The following is an 18,717-nucleotide window of genomic DNA, read 5'->3' as shown; positions in this document are numbered from 1 at the left end:
AGGATGTTTCTCCATAACGAGGTAGGGGCTGCTGTTTTGACTGTAGTATAAGTCAGATAGCAGTGGGTACCATTGTGATAGCATTATGCCTTTTGCACGCAACTGGTAAGACCAACCTGCTCTTTTACTGTAGACCTGGGAATTTTGCCTATGACATTGGCAACTGGCGAAATATTCTGCCAGGGGAGGAAGGTGGCAGAGTAGCAGCAAGTGGGATTCTAACACAAATGAGTAAAGAACCCCGAGTCTTGAACATTCTCTTGGAACATTTCAGGAAAGCGGTAATCACCAATTAAAACAGCATCAATTAAAGCGTTTCACTTGACCAGGCTGGTACTGAGTTTGTGCACTGCTTTTCAACAATCTCAGACATTGGACACAAATAGCCTTGTTTTAGTCTTGCAACCCCTGTTGTTGTGGGAACGTGGCCCATACTGTGGAAACCCATGCATTTACAGTGTCCAAGCCCCCACTGCCTCCTGCTCAGTCTCCAACACAGTGAGGTAATTTTGTATCCGGAATGACATCTATTTTATTGGCTTGCTCTCCTATAAAAAAAAATAGGATCAGTATTCAATGACCTTCTGCAACACTAGATCTGCAATTGATTTTCTGCATCATCTACAGTTAAAGACCCCTTTGCCCTATACCAGAGGTTCTCAGCCTTCTTCTCTCTGAGTCCCGTCCCGCAACATACTATAAAAACTCCATGGCCCACCTCTGCCACAACAACTGGGTTTTGGCATATAAAAGCCAGGGTGGCCTTACAGGGTAGCAAGTAGGGCAACTGCCTGGGCCACATGCCACAGGAAGCCCCATGAAGCTAAATTGCTCAGGCTTCAGCTTCAGCCCTGGGTGGCAGGGCTCAGGGCCCCAGGCTTCAGCGCCATGCGGTGGGGCTTCAGCCAATCTAATGTTGGCCCTGTTTGACAGCCCCCCTGAAACCTGCTCACAGCCCCCCAGGGGGCCCCGGACCCCTGGTTGAGAACCACTGCCCAATACCATCCAAGAGTAGTTCTGAGGGCTGTTCCCATCCGTGAAATCTCCACCCAAACATATGAGCCAAATTTTCCCATTTGCTGCTGCACGGCCAATCATGTCCAAAGACCAAATTGCTGGATTCATGACAGCCCATCTATCTGTCTTGCCACACCAAAGATTTGCATGAATAACCAGAAGAGCTCTCTGGGTCAATCAGAAGAGCCCTCATAGAATATCCACAAGCACAAAATGTAAACAACATTATGGAACATTCAACCGAAGCATAAAGGAACTTTTTGGAAAGCGCCATTGCAAGGAGCAGGATGGATGAATCATACATTTGTCTTTGAAGAATTAATTCAAATGTTGCTCCCCCCATGCAATAGATAAATGGGAACTTCCCCAAAATAGCCTTGTGGGAATGGTTCAGAGACATACAGGAGCGTATGTGCCCTCATGTTCAATATAATGAGATATTTAAGCAGAGGCCTCTTGCTGTGTGATAAAAATAATCGTGCGGGATGATGGTAGGGGGTTTGGAGATGGTGGGTTTTGTTTTGGGGCTTGGGTTGTGTGTTTAAAACACATTGTGCCGCACATGAAGCAAAATGATGCATTGGACTTTCTGCTGAAAGATTCATGTTGAGTTTAGTAGGCCATTTAGTAAGTAACTGTCGCTTCAAACAACATTCAGACAACAGGAAATAAGCCAGCAAAATGCTGTTCATAATCCTGTGTACGTTCAAACACTTTGACGGCTAGATAAACAGACTATTTAATTAAACCAACAAGTCATCATTTATTTTCACATCACAATAGGTTAAATGACTTTTTAGTCCCATTTTCCATAACAACAGAGCAGATTTTTTGGTCATAAAAGCTAAACTCTAATTAACAGCTGGTGTGGCTGTACTTGGCAGCACTGTGAGTAATTCAGTACAAAGCAAACACATTTACTATAAATGGCTTTTGATTGTAGAGACCAAGGTAATAGATGTTACACAGATCTGTGCAACCAACGTCTGTTTATTATTTCTGAGGAGCTCCAACATGGCCAAGGTGAAAGTAGTGATGGTTGTCATCAGAAAGATGGTAGATGGTAAAACATTTAAATTAGAACTGATTTCTATCATAAATAAGTAGTGGAATCCATGTAGTGCCTGTCAATTCACTCTAAAGGCCTAACAAGAATGCCAGACAAAGCTTCCCTGAGGTGGGACACATTTCTTACTTTGATGTTAGGAACACTACTCTCTGAATTTCCAGCTAAGAAATTTAAACAAATGGCTCATTGATTTCCCTGAATTGCCTACACACGTCCCTCTCAGACCTGGATGATAAACATTTCACACAGACTCTTTTCATGTAACGTTTGCAGAGTTCTTCATGGATTAATTGAGCTACAAAATGCCACTGTGCAATGGATATTATCAACCCCATTAGACAGAGACAACAGTGGGACACAGGTATGTGACTCAACCAAGGGCAGTGGCGGAGCCAGGAATAGAATCCAGGAGCTATGACATATAATCCCCTTCTCTAACCACTAGACTTCACCTGTTTATAGCCTAAGAAGATATGTACCGGGCTGTTGGGTTTGTTTTTCTCAGCACAAAAGTGTCATCCTTGTTGCTGGATATCAACAAATGTCACTTTGGCTTGAGATATAAAAATGCCCATCTCATCTTTTTCATCCATAACTTTTTTTATTTGAAATCAGCACTTCTTATATAAGTGCCCTGCTGTTGTTTCTGCCAGAGAGGAAGGAGGTTGAGTACTGTAAGCACTGGAGAATAAATGGTGTGTCAGCAGTGGTTGTTTACCTTTCTCCACCCTGCAGCAGTGGTTTAACCTGCCAGCAACATGATTTGCGTTGCTCCCCACACCTTGAAACTGCTCCAATCCCAAGGTTTATCTGGGCATGCTGTCAGTCATGTCTAACTTTTTAATATATTTTATTATTTATGCAGAAATATTGACAACAGCTTGAAGCCCACAGCCATAAAAATTATTTAAAATCAATCTCTCATGCTTCACTTACTGATTTTCCATTTAAATGGTCTCCTGGGTGATTTAAATATTTGGGTTAGCATCCAGGGCCTTGATATCCATCTTGTTTTTCAATGGAATGGTCCCTTCCTGCCATGCAGAAAAAGCACTGGCCTCTTGGTGTCTGAAAAAGGCAGAACTGAATTGCTAAAAATGAATTGTGCTGCCTGACATCTTTTATTTTCTTTTTTCCTCACCCAGATGGCAGTTTTTCTATAAAATTCTAACAGAGCTTATCCAATTAGATCAGAGAGGAACTATTTATTCTGAGATATTATAAAAGGGCTTTGATCTTCAAATTAAACTGGGGATGCTCACAAGGGTTTGAGCATATGATTTTCAGGACTGTAGCATAGACCTTTACCACTTGAGCTAAAGGAATAGTTGCGGTATTAGCATGTAGCTGTATTAGGCGGTTATCTAATAGTGAACCAGCACAAAAGGGATACAACATTCCCAGTGTGCGTTACACTAGAGGCTTGTCTACAGTGGTTGTTACCCCTAATTCCATTTGTGGTTGTTCTTAGTCTGGAATAAAAATACCTTATTCTGAATGAGTTTAATCCACTTAAAACTAATTCAGAATAAGGCACTCTTTTTCCAAAATACATGTCCTCACATGGAGTTAATCAGTAATAGTTAATCCACTTTAAATTCACACCCCATTTTAGTTGTGTTATTTGGCAAGTCTACAGCATGTGTATAACTCTGTTCATTAAACAAGAACTTAGACACAAGCAATCCCCTCCTTTGAAGGCAAGGCAGAATACAAGGTACTTTCCTCCATATTTGGAGAGAGAATCTAAACCAGGCAAGGAATATTACCAGCTGTTGAATGAGATCATGGACAACAGCTACCCCGCCACTCCCCCCAGACCCAATTATGTTTTTTTTCCCTGGCTTCTCATTTAGCTGATCCAAAAAACAGGGAAATTTTATTGCAAAAGTTATGGAAAAATATCCATTTCCTTGTTGAAAATTTTCAAATTTTTTCCCCACCCACCAGCTCCAGTTTCCTAAAGGAAACCATGAAGGATCCTACATCAGTTGGTTAAACACTGTAGCTATGATACAAAATTACAACCAAAGAGAAGCAAAAAGATTCTGCTCTTCCTTGCACCAGTGTGTATGTGAAATAACTCCACTGGCAATCAATGGCATTACTTCAGACTTTCATCACAGCAGAAACCTAGTGAGAGCAGATTTATAGAGCGCTGGATTTATACCAGTATAACTGGAACAAGAATTTGACTCAGTACATAGAACAACGGATTGCAAGACCACAAGGAGGTGAAATAACTCAACAGAAGAGAACAGGGAAAGTTAGAAAGGACTTTTCCTTGAGAGTTAGCAGTGTTCATGCATATATGCTAATGTGTGCCTGGGTACATGTACAATGCAGAATAAATGTAACAATCAGAATATAAACTGAAGACTTTCCAGCTAGGAGTTCATCTGTGGTTTCTAGACATGGAGCATGGCCTTACCAAAGGCATCTCCCCTCTCAAACGGTCCATGTAGTTACCTATCCCTATTGGCATTATTGCTCGAATCATTTCCCTGACCACCTGAGCAATCCTAAACTGGAGTTAACCTTTTTTCCTCCATATGAGACCCAGCATTACCTCTGGAGTGACTCTCCATGATTTGTGATCAAAAAGTTGCCTTGACATTCAGTCAGTATCTCTGGGCATCACATGGCAGTAGGAGTTTGCATGTGTAGGCAAAAAGCTTTCAGTGTGACAGCATGCAACCTTCATAGAGGAAAGCACAAAAAATAGAGCAATGCAAGTGTCAGAATCCTAGTGTCACTTACCAGCTGTCTAACTGGAAGGAGCCATTTTTATCTGCACAAGCAGAGTAATGTTACCGCTGCCAGCATTTGCTTCCTATTCTGGAAAAAATAGAAGAATATAAAAGTTTAAAAGATTACTTTTTTATTTTAATCCTTTGGAGGAGCAGAAAATAAGATAACTACTCAGACATACACACAAGTATATGAACAATAATTATTGATATTTGAAATCTTATTCATGTCAGCCAGGACATGGGTCCTATTTTATAACAAATATTCTTTATTTGGGACATCAGTTCATAAATCCTGACATATGACTCTACAGAACCGCAAGGATTTTGCAACTGAGCAGTGCCAACTACACAGCCTGTAGTGGGGAGAAAATGAGTTCAGCTCCCAGGTGACCCATTAATGACAGTAACAGCTATGTGGAATATTATAAATACACAAAGAATTCTGCATTATGGTGGGATTTCTGTATTTTTACATTTTGGATCCTTTAAAGTGCACCTACCCCTGCTACACCCCAGGTCATTTTCACTCTCTGGACAAAGGGGAGTATTTTAATTTCCAATATAAAAGTATCTGGCTGAAACTAAGTGGTGTAATACTAACAACAGTCTGTACTTCCTTCAGGCCTCCCACCTGAAGAGCTCAAAGCACTTTCTGGATATTCACACAATACACCTGTGAAGTAAAATAATATCTTCATTACAAATACCACCTCAGGTAGGTTGCGTTTCAGTGAATCCCACAAAGGCCAATGGTTTACCCAAGCTTTTAGGGAGGCTGACGGTGGGAGAGGAAAGTATTGTCTGGGCTTGACTGTATTTATTTTAGGGCTGTTGATTAATCGCAGTTTACTCACACGATTAACTCAAAAAAATTAATCATGATTAATCACACTTTTAAACAATAGAATACCAATTGAAATGTATTACATATTTTAGATGTTTTTCTACATTTTCAAATATATTGATTGCAATTATAACACAGAATACAAAGTGTACAGAGCTCACTTTAAATTATTTTTATTACAAATATTTGCACTGTAAAATGATAAAGAAATAGTATTTTTCAGTTCACCTCATACAAGTACTGTAGTGCAATCTAAGTGCAACTTACAAATGTAGATACTTTTGTTACATAACTGCACTCAAAAAACAAAATATTAAACTTTAGAACCAACAAGTCCACTCAGTCCTACTTCTTGTTCAGCCAATCGCTAAGACAGACACGTTTGTTTATATTTACAAGACATAATGCTCCCTGCTTCTTAGTTACAATGTCACGTGAAAGTGAGAACAGGTGTTCACATGGCACTTTTGTAGCCAACACTGCAAGATAATTATCTGCCAAATATGCTAAACATTCATATACCCCTTCATGCTTTGGCCACAATTCCAGATGATATGCTGATGACACTCATTTAAAAAAATGCATTAATTAAATTTGTGAATGAAATCCTTGGGGAGAATAGTATGTCTTCTGCTGTTTTACCCACATTCTGCCACATATTTCATGTTATAGCAATCTCGGATGATGACCCAGCATATGTTGTTCTCTTTCACTGCAGATTTGACAAAGCACAAAGGTGGTACCAATGTGAGACTTCTTAAGATAGCTACAGCATTCGACCCAAAGTTTAAGAATCTTAAGTGCCTTCCAAAATCTGAGGGAGATAAGGTATAGAGGATGCTTTCAGAAGTCTTAAAAGAGCAACACTCCAGTGTGGAAACTACACAATTGAACCACAAAAAAAGAAAATCAACCTTCTGCTGGTGGCATTTAACTCAGATGATGAAAATGAATGTGTTGGTCTGCACTGCTTTGGATCGTTATTGGACAGAACCCATCACCAGCATGGACACGTCCTATGGAAGGGTGATTGAAGCATGAAGGGACATATGAATCTTTAGCATATCTGGAACATAAATATCTTGTGACACCAGCTACAACAGTGCCATGCAAACACCAGTTGTCAGTCAGGTGACATTGTAAACAAGAAGCAGGCTGTATTATCTCCTGTAAATGTAACCAAACTTGTTTGTCTGAGCAATTGGCTGAACAAGAAGTAGGACTGAGTGGACTTGCAGGCTCTAAATCTTTACATTGTTTTATTTTTGAATGCCGTTATTTTTTGTACATAATTCTACATTTCTAAGTTCTACTTTCATAATAAAGAGTTTGCACTACATTATTTGTATTAGGTGAATTGAAAAATACTATTTTTTTGGTTTTTTACTGTGCAAATATTTGTAATCAAATATAAAGTGAGCACTGTACACTATGTAGTCTGTGTTGTAATTGAAATCAATGGTCACTGCGGGGCGTGGGGTGGAAGGATACAGGAAGGGAGCTCTGCATCTTGAAAGGGCTTGTTACAACTGGTTCCTTGGACAGAACACCATAGAACCTCCTGTCCCTGCTCTCTTCACACAACCATCAGCCAGATGGACTTGTTATTTGGTAGATTAAACCACCTGTGCATATGCATCTTACTCTTCTGGGCCCAGCACTTTCCAGTATGACACGGACAGGAAGAGCTCTCTTTAAGCTTGCATTAAGGCAGTTTATAATCTGCCTTCAGAACCTGGTCCTGGGGCAGCTGGCAGGGGAAGGAACCAGGCACTTAGGAGACAAACAAACATAAGAACGGCCATACTAGGTCAGACCAAAGGCCTCCTTCAATTATTTCCCACAACCTGGGCTTCACAGAAGTAGCAAAAACGACCAGCCTGAACCAGCTGCCAGAAAAACCTCCCCCATGCCCCAATTTATGGTTGCCCCTCTCCTCCGGCGCTAGTACTCTGTACTGTTCTCCCTCTTTTTCCCCCACACATCATATGGCTTCACAGAAGCTACAGGAGCCAGGTCAGCAGCTCCCAGGCCTCCTGTTGTTTCCTCCTGCTTACAGCCTCTCCAGTTTGTGGCTCCAGCAGCGGGCCCCCATTAGGGAAGGGGCACTCCCCTACCCAAAGGCTGGGATCCTGCCTCAGCTTACTGCAAGCAGATGGCTTCCTTTCCCTACTATACTCCAGACACCCTCCCCCCAAGTCAAATGAAATCAGCCCCTCCTGTAGCCCAGTTTGTTAACTAGGGGGTGCTGCCAAACCACCACAAACCCCAGTCTATGCCTTCTCGCCAGGCCTGGCTGCACTTGGCCTCCTTCCCTCACAACCCACCTCCCCCCAGTCCTACTTCTCTCTGCCCTAGGGACACACACCACCCCCCTTATCTCTGGGGAAAGGTAACAAGTGAGGAAATCCCACCCAGCCTGTGCTACCAAGATCATCTGCTACTGTATGTGGTTTTTTTGGGCAAAAGCACCAGCCTATTCTGCCCCTCCCCCCACACACACATACCCCCACACCCTGCCTCCCTCAGGATGTGGGGCTAGGAACAGACACAGCTGAATTTAACATTAGTAAGCAGCTCAGGTCAACTCTGCCTTGGCTCTTCAGTTTTAGGCTCTTTTTTTCCTACCAGGGCAATAAACCCAAAACACAGTGACACCAACAACTGAAAAGAGCATTTACCCCCTTCCTTCGCATGGGGATAAGTAGCTGCCTCCTCCACCCAGCCTGCACTTGCTAGACTGAAGGGGATAATCAAGGGAGCCAGTTTTAAAGGGCCTGACTCCTCCCCCTCCAGCCTGCTCCACCAGTCACAGCTTGGTTCCTACAGTTTGCTGTTTTTTTTCCTGAAGGGCCTTTTGTCTGCCCCTCAGAGCCATGCCCCCTATCTGCCTTCTTCCCGAATTGGAGGAGGGCAGGGTACATAGCAGCCATGCATGCTCCTCCTTCCAATGCTATGGCCCGTCTCCTGCAGCCCAGCCCCAGTGCAGCCTCTCGCCAAGAGGAGGCTGGTATAGGAGCCAGTATAGTGCTTTAGGACAGTTCCCCACGCCAAGGTTTCCTCCATCAGTTGTATCTGCCACATTAAAGCCTGCTTTGCTCCAGGATGCCTGCCCAAGGAAGCCTTAGTAGGCCAAACTCCAGGCTCAGGAAGACCACCCCAGAGCATAGGCAGGAGCAGAATTAAACCCCAAGGGAAAAAGCTGCCCCACTTGGCCAACCCTTCTACTCCCCCCATTCCACAGACCCAGCAAAGCTAAAGCCAGCTCTCCCCGGGGCCACAGCAGCGTGGGCCTGACACTAGGAGAGGGAAACCCCAAGGCCTGGCTTTCACTCGCCTTGTTCTAGTTCATTCTGTATCCTGTTGTAAGTTGTCAGGTCAAAGCTTAGTTCATGTCACCTGACCTTGATGCTGGTATGAAGAGAGAGCGTAATTTCCCGCTTACTAACTGGACGAGTGCTGTGTGAGTCCAGGGCCACTCACGTGTCAGGCCTCATTTTCTCTTTCCCCCATACAGTCTTGTAGCTCAGTCATTGTCTTTTGTTTGGTTTAGGTTTTGAACATAAGCAAAAAGGTAAGGAAAGGCCTTCGGTTCGGCAGAGATTAGCAGCAGTTAAAAAACAAGGCAATTTGTTTAGAAAGGCGTCCTTTCTGGCTGATTTGGAAAAGCGACTTCAGTAATGAAAGCCAGCCTGAGAAAAACTGGCATTTACTTTGGGTGACCTGTAGCTAAGTCTATCGCTGGTGCTGAGTAAATACAGCGAGGAGAGAAAAACACAATGTCCTAAAGCAAACACCAAGGACAAGCTTGATGAGAGTATTTAAGCAGTTATTAGAGAGGATTTGATTGCAGGCCTTGTCAGAGCCCCGTGGAACATGTGATGTTTGTTTTAACAGCACTTAGCAGCTATCCTGTTAAGGAAAAGAACAAAGTGTAGGTGTTATAAAGTCAATATTTTTACAAGAAGGAGTGTGACAAAGGTCCACAGAGCTGCAGTGAAATGAAATTGCTTTCTCATCGGTTTATACAGCTTAACTGTAGTTTGTATTATTTTCCCGTGCTTTTCCAGATGTGTATGCCATAAAAGATTAAGATCATAGAACAAAAATGATTATTTCCACTGATGAGATTACTGAACTTTTTATATTTATTTTATTTTATTTTTTTCCTAAAGTAGAAGATGGATTTGGGAATCAAAAAGCATATTATGAGACCGTGAACATTTCTACTTCAGCTGGGCACCTGGAGTTCTTACGGTTCGGTAGTCACTTTTATTCTAAAATCTTGTCTACTCTTGGGTGCTTAGAGATGCCACAAATAAAATTAGGCCTTGAGCTGAAATTTTTCCTGGTTGTTGTTAGCCAAAAGCTGGATTTATCTGTAAAGCCCAGTAAAATTCCCCCTGTTTGGTTCTGAGTTATTGGAATGTGAATTTTAAGCCTTGAAGACAAATTTTCATATACTTTTCTTGCAACTGGGACCATAAGAAAAAGGATGCTTCTTAAAGGTCCTAGTTGCCCATAAATTTAGGGCCCTCCATAGCAGACTTCATAGCTGCTAGCCCAGGTGAGTTCTGCAGGACTTCTGGCCTTTGGAGCTACAAATGTCTCTTTGGAATTGGGAGCAGTTCTCCATAGCAGCAGATAGCATAGTGCCACTTGAGACATTACCTCCCAAACATTTCCCTACACACACACACCCCTCAAACGCCCCTCCCCGCCCAGTGGTCAACTATGTACATGCAGTGCTGCAAATTTAGTCTTTTCCGACACTCCCTCTAAACTCCCAATTCCTGGGGAAATCCTTGTTGGCCTCCCACACCATCCCCAGGGTGCAGAATTACAGGCTGCCCTACACATATAGATCATCCTATTATGCCACCAGTGCCAAGGGAAATGAGGGGTAGGTCAGATTTTTTGGAGGGAAATAACTACCACAAATAACTACCACAAAAAAAAAAAAAAAAAAAAAAAAAAAAAAAGGTTGTAATTTTCCTGTATTTTTCAGGTTTTCTGTGAAATCCTAACATTTTTCTGTCTATGGCAACTGAAAAATTTCAGCCTTTCAGGCAACAATTTTTGATTTTATTTAATCTTTTTGCCTGCCTGGCTGAATTTTTCCAATTTTGGTTTGCCAAAAAATAATTTTTTAAAATTTGTTTTTGTTTGCCCCAGAATGAAAAATCTACAGTTTGGCAGGTATTTGTGGTCAAAAATAGACTTCCCAGAGAAATTTCCAGTTCAATAAAATTAGCATTTGCCAATTTAAAAAAACCATAACCACTGTTGAGACTAAATTTTCAACCAACTCCAGTGTTGGGGCTATGGAAAATTATAACAGCCCCTGGGATAAAGTTGTCTCCCTGCAGCACCCCTCTAGTTTCTGAGAGGCACAGGATTCTTTTCTTCAGGCCTCTGGCCCATAGACATAATCCAGCTACCAGACAAGACTCAGTCTGGCTGCTGGTTCCCTAGATTTAGCAAACATATGGTACTAAAGACTACTAAGGCGTTGGCATTACTTCCTACTTGCTGCATGGAAACCATATCTCCAAGTGTTCTGAGCTTTGCATGTTTAAATTCACACCTGACCTTGCATTTGCAGATTTGTGCTTTTGGTGCATACTGTAGAGAGGATCAGCTGTATCCTTATTGCAGCTATTAACCTCTGCTTTTGAGGACATTGGAGGTAAATGAGTAACTTTTGATTCCATGGGCAATAGGAAGAAAAGTCACACTGTTGATGCCAGTGCACCCAATAAATGATTTTGTTTCCTTGTATACATGTAAACACAATGATTTTATACACTGGAAAAAGTTAACCTGTCAGGTTGAAAAATTTTAAACTTCACACACACACACACACACACACACACACACACAGTCCCAAACCAAAACTCTGATTGGAACATCCCCAGATCTTAAGAACTTTGGAATCCAACCGTAGATCCAGATCCACATTTTGTGAAAGGTCTCTGTCTTTATAATAGGCTGAACCAAAACACTGATATTAAAACAATCTCAGGTTTTCACAGTCGGATGGAAATCCAGACTCAGATATCAATGCTGCATCATGAGCCCATCCACTGTATTTTATGGTAGGTTTATATGGTTTCCTTCAAACATCATTTAATCAGAGAGTAACATATATGCATTGCCTAGGAGCAAAGCAATGGGTTTTCTGATACCTGCCTTTCCCCAGTCCCCGCGTGCGTCAAAACACACACACACACACACACACACACTCTGCCACAAACATCACCTGCAGGTTTTACTTTTCCAAGCAACACAGTTTCTATTAGCATATAAATCCTGTCATAAACGCCAGAGTCTAATTTGCAGCTTGCTACCTCACATGCCAAAGGACTGAGTTAAAAATAGTAAACTGCAGCGAGGTTTCCTTGTTTATAAGGCTCTGATTTAAGACTAAGCCAGATGAAAAACACAGTGGAGGTCTCTGGTCATTTTGTTCTTTTCATCCAGGCCTAGCTGTATTTTCTTGCCATTCTGGTCCCTATGCTGACTTTGTAAATAGCAACTCTGTCTTGTTTACAGAGCTAATGTTGGTATTTTGTTATAAATGGTAATACCAACATGATAAAGTTATTTACTTATTAGTTGGAATCTAATTTGCGTTGAAGGCTGAATTCATTAATTGGAAGAGCTTGTGTTTTGAAAAACACTTGGTTAAAGCTCCTGAAGAACTAGCGCTGGTTAATTCACAGCCCAGGAGCTAGGTCTTAGTCACTCTGCAGTGGATGTGGAGGCCACAAGGAGCACAGCATGCTCAATCCCCTCTTTTAGAAAACTTATTAACAGGACAGTTGAAAGCACTGATGTTCTGGAGCTAAGAATTCCCAATGCAATATCTAGCTAGGCCAAGATCAGGTCAATGTTTACATTCTGTTATTCTTCACATGGATTTCTCAAAGTGGGTGTGGAAACACATTTGCATCCTAAGTGAAGCAAAGCCCAGTTCTGCTTCCATTTCAAGTCAATGGCAAAACCCATCGTGGTTGTAGTGGGTTGTCAGGTCCATTTAAGTGCAGTTCTGAAAATAATAAAAAAAGGTTTAAAAATAAAGGCCCATAACTGTAGAGAATGATTCTCACAATCCCTTCATTGGTCCTTCTCTCAAACAGGCCTTACAACCTTTGGGGCCAGTATATTCCATCACATCCCATAGAGAGAAAATTTTAGCATATTTGAAAACAAAACAAAATAATAAAAAAAAACACTTCTCCATGAAGCTGTTCCGAGTTAAAAACTTGTGATCTGATCTAGCACCTTGAGCTCCATTTCACAGAGATTAAATCCCAGAGTGATTCAGACACCTAACTCCAATTTCAAGGGGCGCTGGATGCTGGCTGACTCACCTAAGGTCAGACAGAAAGCCAGAGACAGAAGCAAGTACTGACCCTAAGTCGAGCTTTTTTTAGTACCATGCCTTAACCACAAGGCCAATCATCCCTCTAGCTTGAGAGAAAAAACTATTTCCTAGTGAATTCATTTTCCCCAAAAACCTTCTATGCTGCTAGATGTAACATTAATACCACACCAGACAAAACATTATCCTTAAAAGACTCTTGTTACAGCCTGTTGGCTGGGATTAATTCACAGAACTCTACATTGTCAGTGATTAAAAAAAACCAACTGGTTTGTTAAGTAACCAGGCCAAGAAAGTCAGCAGAGGTTATGGTGTACACACGCCAGTGGCTACATTCAACATCAGACTGGATTATATAGTGTAAAATAATTCTTCCCCTGCACTCAAGCATGACACTGGCCCAGGAATGGCACACAACACTGCCAAACAGGGCAGCGACGGACCTGACGTGTTCTGTCTCTACGATCATTGCCAAAGTGAACATTTTTTGCCAGGGATAATGTTCCACATAAGCCAGTCACCAGTGGGCCATGTGCACACAGTGATGAGAGGATTGTTTTCTGCTCTCTTGCTATTCCCACGGAGTCCTGGGGCCTTTGGCCTGTACATTGAGTGCAGTGCAATGAGGATGCCGCAATGCAGAAGAGAAAGAACAGCAAAGCCCCGCTTCCTTGACTTCAGTGCAGCGAAACCAGAGTTCTGCCGGGGAGGGGCCAAGATTTACACACACCCCATGCTCCAAATTCCCAACAGATTTGGGGAAAGTTTTGGGGGCAGGGCCAGGCTCTTCAGAAGCAGATATGAGGAACCCCCCACTCGGTCAGAGAAATAGCCTAAAACAGGACTCCCACAGGGGCTCCTGGCCGGCTCCCATAAACTTCCCCCAGCAAAATCAGCTCTCCTCTGGTTGGGCCCTGGCAAACCCCTACCTGTTATCTTCTTGTGGGGAAACCTTGGTGGCCCAGCTGTCCCACCAGGTACAGCTAGGGGGAGACAATAAGATGCTGGAGGTGGGAGCAGACTTATTTGGGAATCTCCCCCTTCTCTCCTCACACCCAAACTTCCCCTTTCCTGGCCATTTGAAATAGCGGTGGAATCGCTACTCTGAAATTAGCTATCATAGATGTGCAGTACTACGTGTAGGGCTACAGGCCCAGGTATGGGAGAGTAAAGGGGGCTGTAAACCTTTATCCTGAGACCTGCTGCAGACAGGTTTGCCCCCAAGCACAAGTTTAGAGCAACCCTAAAGCTGCTCTAACTTTCCCCTGACCTGACTCCAATGGCTCTACTCATGATCTTTTAAGAGACAGGGAGCAAAGAGCTCCCTCTGTCAGTCCCTACAGGGTCCCTTGGGGAAAGGGAATTCTCAGGCAACCAGCTAACCCAGTTTGTAGTTGCTTTGCACTGGCAGCCTGGTACAAAGTAGCGACATTTATTTTAAATTTAAAATGGCCCTGGGCCCCACCCACCACCGGCAGCACAGGGGAGCTGGACAGCTTCTGCCTGCTCGCTCTACATTGCTGCCGGCCCCTCCCTGCAGCCCTTGGGTGTATGTATGGGAGTCTGCGTCCACAGATGCTGATTCCATCCCTGCGGCCAATAGGAAGCTGCAAGGGAAGTGCCTGGGGGTAGCAGCGTGCAGAGACTCCCCCAGCCTACCCTGCCTAAGAGCTCCAGGTAAGCTCGGCACTCCCCTCACCCCGCCCAGAGCCTGCACCTCCACCCCTCTCCCATACACCCCCTCCTGCCCCCAAACTCCCTCCCAGAGCCTGCATCCTGCACCCATCCCCTGCCCCAGCCCAGGGTCTGCACTCCAGACCTCCTCCTTCCACCCAAAGTCGCTCCCAGAGCCTTAGGCAGGCTGGGGGGGCAGAGTTTTGAGGGGAGTGGCTCTGGGGGCCTCTAAATTTGAGGCCCAGGCCAAATGGCCCTCCTGGTCCCCCCCAACTGACCCTGGATATGGTAATACTGATCTAATGGGCTCAGTTAAATCTTACAGGCAGATTAGCCTTAATTTTGAATTTCCTTGCTTTTGCAGGCCTTTAAGAAAGGCAACTTATTTACACAGTTACCAGTTATCTACTTTGAAAAGGTATAGAATATAAATGTTTCAAAGAAACCCTGCCTGTATCACTGGTGCATTTCCAGCAGTACAGAACGCACCCTGCATTACTGTCACGGGAAGTTCTAGTGCCGTGGTTCTCAACCAGGGGTACGCAGAGGTCTTGCAGGGGGTATATCAACTCACCTACAGATTTACCTATTTGGCTACATAAAAAGCACTAGTGAAGTCAGAACAAACTAACATTTCATGCAGCCACAATAACAAGTCAGCAATGTGAAACCTTTGTATTTTCATATCTGATTCTGTAAGCAAGTAGTTTTTAAGTGAGATGAAACTCGGGTACACAAGACAGATCAGACTGAGAAGGGGTCCAGGAGTCTGGAAAGGCTGAGAGCCATTGCCCTAGTGTACTGCTGAGAACTGCCAGCAAATTAAACACAGAGCTGTAGCATGAGACCTGTAATGATTCACACAGCAAATTTCAAGAGGCTCCGTTTTGTGTGTTTGTGTTAGATGGGTAATTTCCTTAAAGAAAAAAGGTGCAGAAAGGATCCATCTGTGCTACCGTTTGGAAAAGGACTCTCAGAAAGGTGGGTCAGACCAGCGCTAGTTCGCAGCGCCTTTTATAATACAACCCTGGGCTTCCCTCCGCCCCCTAACAAACGTTAAGGTCCCAGGCCTGCATCTTGCTGAGCGATTCCTGCAGATGCCTTGTGCCGTCAGCCCCCAGCGCTGTCCATAGATGTTAAGAATATGCAGAAATGAGCCCCAGTTAGGGAGCAACTCCTCACCGAGAGCCTTGTTGGCTTTAGTCAGTGCTACATCGCCACCTGCTGCACACGCGTTTTATTGTTGCACAGAAAATTCTTTGCAGAAAACATGAGCTTTCCAACAGCCAGTTTACTGAGGGCTTGTCTACATCAGGGAGTTTTGCTCCACTTTGAACTAGCAGTAAAGCCACTCTAGTGCAAGTGCAGTCCATGGCCAGCAAACCTCATGCAAAACCCCCTACTGCAGGCAAGCTCAGGAGTCCATAGGTTATCATGTCTCGCTACTAAATCCTGAAGCCAGGCCCAGATGTTATTTTTAATGTAGGAAACATCGCTCTAATGACAGGATTCTGTCCAAAGACCTTTCCGCTATTATTCCTTCTGACCTGATGGAAGGATGAGGACAGTTGTTGCAGAAAGTCCACTGGTCATTGTAAAGCCTTCTGCACCACCTACCTCTGATTTAGAGCAATGTGAAAGAGGAGAACCAAACCCGCAGAAGTTAGAAAACATTTTCAAAACTTAAGTACTCCATAAGGGCTAGTTAACCTAGAAACAGAATAGGATACAAGAGTAACTAACTGATTCTCTCTTTGCTTACATTTTGTCTGATAAAGGTTGTAGTTTAAGCCAATAAGGAACCAGACAGAAGCTTCCCATGATCCACTGCTGTAAGGGGAAGATGTTCTCAGCCAGCCTGGGTAGCTCAGTTGGTAGAGCTTCAGGTGCTTAATCTGAGGATCCAGAGTTCAAGCCTCTGTCTGGGCACTCAGCTGTGTGGGAAGGACAGATCAGTGGTTTGAGCCTTAGCCTGCTAAACCCAGGCTTGTGAGCTCAATCCTTGAGGGGGCTATTTAAGGAACTGGGGTAAAAATCTGTCTGGGGACTGGGCATGGTTGGACTAGATGACCCTCTGAGGTCCCTTCCAACCCTGATATTCTGAGGATTCATTTATTTCATTTCTCTGGTTTTCAGCTCGAGAACACTTTCCAACAATAAAGAACAAAAAGTAGAGTTCATATTTATGCACTGGATTCCACTGAAATTCCATCTTTCATAATCCAGCCAGATCATCATCCAGAAACTTGCAAAAATCTTAGGAGTAGGGCTTTATTTCTATATGAGAATTGTATTTTAGGGCTTTCTTCAGTTAAAAAAAAAAGAGATGGTAAGAGAACTTGATAGTGTGCATAAAGATAAAGAATAATTAAATATGATTATAGCAGAAAAAGAGCCAAGGAGAGGGGCGTGCAACTAGTCACGTAAAACTCATCACACTGAAAACAATTGTTGTTCACTAATTAAAATGTTTGCGTCTGAATTGCAGATTAAATATTTGTTCGACTCCAGCACTTTCAGCAAAGCAGACATGGGGAATTAAATGGCATTCCTCTGCAGGGAAATATGGTATAAGTAACTAAGTGTCTTCTCCTGTGAATTAATTCACAGCAAATCAGCTATCAGGAAGCCATATCTGCTTTCTCCTTGGCTGAAGAAGAGATTCCAGAGCAAGTGGCAAAATCAAGAGGGGAAAAGTAATGTTTTTCAGGAAAAAAAGTTGTTGTTTTTTTTAAAGCAGCAACCTTTTCATGGCATCTTTTCTGTAAAACTGAATGTAGCCACAGGCAGTATAATTTTAGCATGTGATTGGATTATTTTTAACAGCATAGTGGTTTAATATCAATAATGACAGAAAGACAAGATGAACTATATTTATGGGAAATACGGTGTGACTTGGGGAAAAAGGATAATTTACTTACCTGAAATTTGAAGTCTGGGACTAGATCATCAGTACAGACCCGCACTCAGTACTTGTCTTCTGTGGTCTGTGCAGATGCATCCCAGGAGTGGAGTTCTGTACTGACAGCACTTGGAGGAGGAAGGAAAGTTTCATGATGTATATTGGCACATAAAAATGTGACTTGCTTATAACAATGGATAAAATCCTGCCCCTTGGCTGCTGAAGCGATGCAACAGTAGTAAGAGCTAGTCATTTTAGAAATTATTTTTCCCCATAAGATGACGTCTGATGAGAATTATGCAGCCCGAGGTGGTGGTGAACCTCTGGCACTAGAGGAGAGGACCAGTGTTTGAAGATGAAGTGGTATCAAACACACACATCAATTAATCCAAGTGCTGATGTGTCGGGGGGGTCACCAATTTTTATAATTTAAAGAAACTATAGTTTCTCTTGCGAGCCATTATTATTGCTAATAATTATTCATGCTATGCAGGCAAACAAGCCAACAGGCTTCCCCCAAGGAGTTTACAATTTATATCCTGATCCTGCAAACTCTAGGGGATCAGCAGGCAAGAGCTATGCTCCTGCAGTGCCAGAACATGAGAACCAGAAGAAATGTAAGGCCTGGTCTACACTACACATTTAAACCAATTTTAGCAGCATTAAACTGATTTAATGCTGTACCCATCCACACAACGAGGTCCTTTATATCGATATAAAGGGCTCTTTAAATCGGTTTCTGTACTCCTTCCTGACGAGAGGAGTAGAGCTAAAATCGGTATTACCATAGCGGATTATGGTTAGTGTGGCCGCAAATCGACGGTATTGGCCTCCGGGCGGTATCCTACAGTGCACCACTGTGACCGCTCTGGACAGCAATCTCAACTCTGATTCACTGGCCACGTAGACAGGAAAAGCCCCACGAACTTTTGAATTTCATTTCCTGTTTGGCCAGCATGGAGCTCTGATCAGCACAGGTGACCACACAGAGCTCATCAGCACAGGTAACAATGCAGTCTCCTGAGAATCGAAAAAGAGCACCAGCATGGACCGCACGGGAGGCACTGGATC

The 18,717-nt window shown here is 43.2% G+C and overlaps 1 protein-coding gene and 1 non-coding gene across 2 annotated transcripts in view; one reads left to right on the top strand and one right to left on the bottom strand.

The window, feature by feature from the left end:
• PAQR5 (progestin and adipoQ receptor family member 5) overlaps positions 1-18,717 on the bottom strand; it is a 349,157-nt gene that overhangs the window by 250,389 nt on the left and 80,051 nt on the right. The gene's annotated exons all lie outside the window — the stretch shown is intronic.
• Positions 16,601-16,673, top strand: TRNAK-CUU (transfer RNA lysine (anticodon CUU)). Its single transcript has one exon. It is a non-coding gene; the product is annotated as a tRNA-Lys (tRNA).

This window comes from Chelonoidis abingdonii, chromosome 9 (assembly GCF_003597395.2).
Source record: "Chelonoidis abingdonii isolate Lonesome George chromosome 9, CheloAbing_2.0, whole genome shotgun sequence".
Taxonomy (NCBI): domain Eukaryota; kingdom Metazoa; phylum Chordata; order Testudines; family Testudinidae; genus Chelonoidis; species Chelonoidis abingdonii.
Note: the sequence above shows the minus strand (reverse complement) of the source record. Positions and strands in the feature narration are given on the sequence as shown.